We start from the raw sequence: 5,567 nt of genomic DNA on the forward strand, positions 1-5,567 counted from the left end.
AGTTCTGGTTGATTGGCATTGTTGTACATATGGGGTCTCGAGCCCCTTCAAGCTCTTCCAGTTCTTTCTCTGATTCCTTCAACAGGGGTCCTATTCTCAGTTCAGTGGTCTGCTGCTGGCATTCGCCTCTGTATTTGCTGTATTCTGGCTGTGTCTCTCAGGATTTCTGATTTTCATGATGGAGATTCTGGAACTATCATATAATTTTTTTTCTACTTCACTTCCAGCACAAACTATAAGACCTGAGGTCTATTTCAATTTCTTTGGAGTGTGGCCAGTGCACATAGGTCACATAGACCCTGATATTTTCACTTTCAAAGCATTTGAGCTACATTGGATTATATTGAGATTATGTTGAGTCAACATCTGAGACCTGGAAGTGAACCCGCAGAAATCTGAAATATATAGAAACACTGGGTTATGTATTCCAAGCTCTTGCTACATGAAGGATAGTCCACAGCATTGGCAAGATGGGGTCTTTTGATCCACTGTCTGAACGTAGTTTTACTTTCTAGTTCTTTGACTCCAGTAGTTGAGGAGTTATGAAATGTTAAAAGAGTCACATTTGCCTTGCCTTTTCATTATTCTTCTTGTACTTATGTGCACATCACTTCACTTGTTTCTTCTGGTTTTATTTTAGGAATCTTCTTATTAGGCCGATATTTGAGGACTCAGTCCCTTGTACCACTCAGAGAGGAGAGGAATTGTTGTAACAGCAACAATACCAAAGTCTACAAAGATAGAGAAATTTGCAAAAAAAATTGCTTAAAGCTTTCTAATACATCGCCAACAATCGCTTCTCGGCCTTTTGGCTAAGATCAAGTGTAGTATCTAATACATCGCCAACAATCATGAGCCTAAAAATGACCAAATGACCAAAGTAATATATACTATCCTCTGAAGTTAAAATCTATTCATGGTGAGTGTAGAAATAATAAATCAGTGAAGTAGCAGGGACCAGAAGGAAGGAAAAAGAAAGGAGTGGAGAAAAAGTTACCAATGAGAAAACAAGAGATAGTGATGGGGGTGGGGTGGAGGTCACTGAAATAAGAAAGAAGAACAATAAAAATCCATCATAACATTGAGAAAAATTGAACACAAAATCAGATGGAAGGGGAATGAGATAAACTATAAGAATTTTGTTTTGAAAAAGTGAAAATAAGATCCATTCAAAATATTGCCAAAACTCTAATAAAGGAAAAAATATGGGAAACCCAGGGTCAATGAAACAAGCAAACAAAACTACAAACTAAAGTCTACCTAATAATGGTAATATGCACAAACAGAATTAGCTGGATATATGAATAAGACTAAAAATGAAAGCAAAGATTTTTAAAATATAATAAAGTAAAAATATTACTACAAGTGTAATTTTAGGAACGTGGGAAGAAGAGGGGGAGTGGAGATGAAGAGTTAAAAACAGTCCTTTTCTTGGTCCTCAGGAAGTTTCAGTTACATGAGTCGGGCTGCTTGGTCAGTTGAACTTGTAGACTCTTGCCTTTCCTGCCATTCTGTATTGAACAAGTATCCAATGGCCACCAGACTGTTTAAACTTCAGTAGCTCCCCTTTCTAGTGTATTGAGGACCTCTGCTGGCCACAAGTGGCTTTGCAGAGTGTGGGGTCCTGTTCCTTGAACCTACCTGTACACCCTTAGGGTGACTAATGTTCTAGATGGAGAGCATCTCTCAGCCTCTCATAGAATGGGAAATGCATTCGTAGCACTGGGGGCTGTCTCCACACTTTCCAAGCCCCTGTAAATATTGACCACCCGCTGGAGGAATGCGACCGTGGTGGTGGATCTCAAGTATTGTGCAGGAGTGCCAGTGTTCTCAGACTATAGCAGTGCGCAGCCTCCGTGGGACCTAAGGAGCAGAGCTGAAGATCTCCTGTCAGTTGATTGCTCCTGGCTACTTATGGCTAGTTATCTCCATGCACTTTACTCTCCTGGCAAGCTTTTCACCTCCGTACTTTTCTCCATTAATGCTTCCCAGCGTTTACCTACGGCTATGGTAGGATAAATGCAAGTTCACAGATCTTTCCTCGTAGGTTCATGGGGTAACTCAGTTTAAAACGGCAGGTTTCTTCTCAAAATGGCACCCAGACATCCCCCTCAGCGTCATAAAATTCAGACCCTTCGGACCCATGTCCAGAGGAATTACTTTCTCACTCAAACCTGAAGCTAGGTTTGAGCCTGTGAAGTCTTAGAGCTTGCTCTGAGGGTGGGAATGCCAGTCCCTTATCAGAGTCACATAGTTAACCTTTACAATGGAGCTCCTGGTTTCTTTTGTGGAGAGCTGCATGGCTGAGATGTGCTTGACTTGCCTTAGTGTTCATGTTTTGCCCATCTCTTCCTCAGCAACCTTCGCTATCAATGTTTACCTCCGATGGTTTCTGAAGGTCACCCTCACTGTCTTTTTAGAGTACTCTATTCTTCCTCACAGTGACCCTTCTTAACCAGGGCACATGGAGGCAATATCTCGTCTGCCATCTTGCCTGGAAATTTCAAAGGAGGAACACTTAACAATTCCTTTGAGTAGTGAAAGATTATTTTCTTTAGCAGATTCTCTCTGACACCATCATTTTCCCTTTAAATACTGCAGAGTTCCTATTTTACCCATAGCCAGCTTGTCTCACTTCCGACTTATAGTAGAAGAACTGTCGCCAATTTTTTTTATTTGAAAGAAAGCTATTCTACTAGTTGTGACCAGGATGGATTATTCTAGTGCTCAAACAACAGAATTGACTTCATGTTTACCACAACACGGTTGTTTGGCAAATTGTAATCGTCCATTATCAGAAATAATTTTCTGTGTAGTATTCATTTGCAAACATAAATGTTTCATCTTTCTCTTGACACCACTAGGACAAATGCATTCAATAGGGTATGATATTAAAATTCACTATAGTGGTTGAGGAATGGTGGTGCATGCTTTAACACCACCACTCAGGAGGCAGAGGCAGTCTGATCTCTGAGTTCAAGGCCAGCCTGGTCTACGGAATGAGATCCAAGTCAGCCAGGGCTACACAGAGAAACCCTGTCTCAGAAAGAAAAAGAACCATAGCGTTAACACAGGGGTTTAGAAGTACAGATGCTCCTATAAGATGATTAACCAGAATAGAAAGTATGATTCATTTATATATAATTATAGAGAAATTATACTCACTAAATATCAATTAGCCACCAGGAAAGTTATTCAGATGGGGTTTTTAATGGCTTTGAGTATCTCTTTATCCAAATCTCAAAATGTTCAAAATTACGACATGAGAGGAATACAAATATTCCTTTACCAGCCACTCTGTTATTCTATAAGCAGCTGAGTGACAACAGGGAAAAGTTAGGATACACATGGAGTATCAGAATCACAGCTAGAACAAAGAAGATTGTTTAGAATTATATCACCGTTTTCTGGAGCAGCTAGGGTAGTGCACGTTCTAGCAAATGTTTGTCTAGGTTGTAGTCAGGGGAGTAGGAAAAGCAAACCATTAATGAGCTAGCCTGCAGGTCTGTGTCTTCCACATCCATGAAACACATTAAAAGAAAGTGAAATGTATGCACAGGAGATCATGTGCAAGATGGATATAATAATGTAGAATGTTGGGCTTCTGAAGGGGGAACCACCCATCCTGGTTTCCGTGTAGGTAGTTCTGGGCTGAAATATAATTATAAATATTGAGTGATCTCTTACACAAACGTACCATCTATTTGTTGATATGTTATAAATTGGGTATTAATCAGCCAGAGCAGCATAAGTGGAAGTAACAATTGTTGAACTGCTATATTTAAAACTAGATAGGACTCATATTCAGAAGATATATAACGAGTTGGATTATTGAAAATCTAAGTTTTTTATTCTACATACATTGAGTTACTGTATTAGTGTGTGTATAGAATTAAAAATAACTAGAATTTAACTTGTACCAGAACATCAGCAAGTAGTATCCGCATTAAATATTTTTCTATAATTGCTCTCACAGATACCTGACAGATGAAAATAAAGGAAGGACGATTTTATTTTAGTTGATGATTTGAGGGGCTGCAGAATATCATCTCAGAAAGCCTGATGGCCTAAGGGTCAGTTCTTCATGTTGTGCACAAAGTTTGGAAGCAAAAAGAGAGTAATCTTGATGCTCAATTGGCTTCTTTCTTTCTCCTTTTCTATTCAGTTTGGATTACCAGGCCATGAAATTATGAACATCACCCAGAGAGACTTAACAGTCACTGAAGGTCTTCAGTTGTAGGAATGACAACATTGGGAAAATATACTAGTTTCGGCATGAAATACACGTATTAGAAAGACACAAAAATGAGGCAGGAAAACAATTTAGAAGTCAAATGTCTGGCTGAGGTATTGGATTGTCTAAGCTGATATTTTATGTCTGGTGTGAAAGAGAATTTTCAGGTAATAGACTTTTCTCATTTTTTAAAATATTGCGCCGGTGAAATGGAGGTTTTGAGATAAGTTGACAAGGCAGATGTCATTGAATAAGAGAAATTAAGATTACAAGAGAAAAGGAAGGATCGATATTGTCAGATATTAAGGTGTGAGAAAAATGAGAGCTGAGAAGAATTAGCTACAATTTGTAACGGAATGACACACACGCACCAGACACATGCTTGTGAATGGGTGAGTCTCTGGGAAGGCTGGTGTTAATTAGAGTAGATGTCTGTGGAAGAGCGAGCACAGAAACTATTTTTCCACACATTTTAAATGGATTTTAATTGTTATCAAAAAGGACAAAATGAGGATTTTACACACACACACACACACACACACACACACACACACACACACAAGTGAATGAGTTTTTGTTTATTTGTTTAAAGCATTTGCTTAGTGAGTAACTGATTATCCCTCAGAGTATTGATAGGATGGCCCAAATGTTGATCAATTACACCCAATATTAGCCTATATTTACAGAGATTCACTTAATGCACTCTCCTTGCTTACATGCATAATTTTAAATCAGAGATTCGTATGAGAGTTATATCAGATCCTAGTTTTTAGTTTGAATTCCTCTCATAACAATTAAAAATAGTATAAGTAAAGTTTTTAAAAGTAAATGTCACAGGGAAGGCATTGTGTTTGCAGTTTCACATTAATAAAAAGATTATACATTAAATGTAAGAGATACAAAGTTATTGATGAGATTTACCTGTATATTTTCTTACTGAAGGGAACCATGTGGACTATGACTGTGGGTCAAGAGGTGAGTGTTGGGGAGGCAAGTATAGGTGTTTGGAGGGACTTGATGTGAAAGATAGTGGGATCGAGGTGACCCAAATCTGGTAGATGGCAGTAGATGGAAGATTCTGGACTATGTGTTTTGGATTTGTTTCATAAATGAGAGTCAATTTGTTTAAAGTTCTGGAGTCAGAGCTAGGTAGAGACAAATATAGAAAGTGTGTATGTGGAAAGAACAAGGTGTAATATATGAACAAAATCTTTAATAAAAGGGTAGGGTGGGGCCAAAGGAGATCAAGTTCAAGAGGAGAGAGAGTAGCTCAAAACTAGACAAAGAGATGTTTCAGTTTCTGAGAATTGACAGAAAGATGGAGGCAAGAACC

General features: G+C 38.5%; 1 pseudogene; it reads left to right on the top strand.

Annotated features, from left to right (window-relative positions):
- Positions 1-792: 792 nt before the first annotated feature.
- Positions 793-934, top strand: LOC120102760 (U2 spliceosomal RNA; annotated as a pseudogene).
- The last annotated feature ends 4,633 nt before the right edge of the window (positions 935-5,567 follow it).

Source organism: Rattus norvegicus, chromosome 4, assembly GCF_021556685.1.
Source record: "Rattus norvegicus strain SHRSP/BbbUtx chromosome 4, alternate assembly SHRSP_T2T, whole genome shotgun sequence".
Taxonomy (NCBI): domain Eukaryota; kingdom Metazoa; phylum Chordata; class Mammalia; order Rodentia; family Muridae; genus Rattus; species Rattus norvegicus.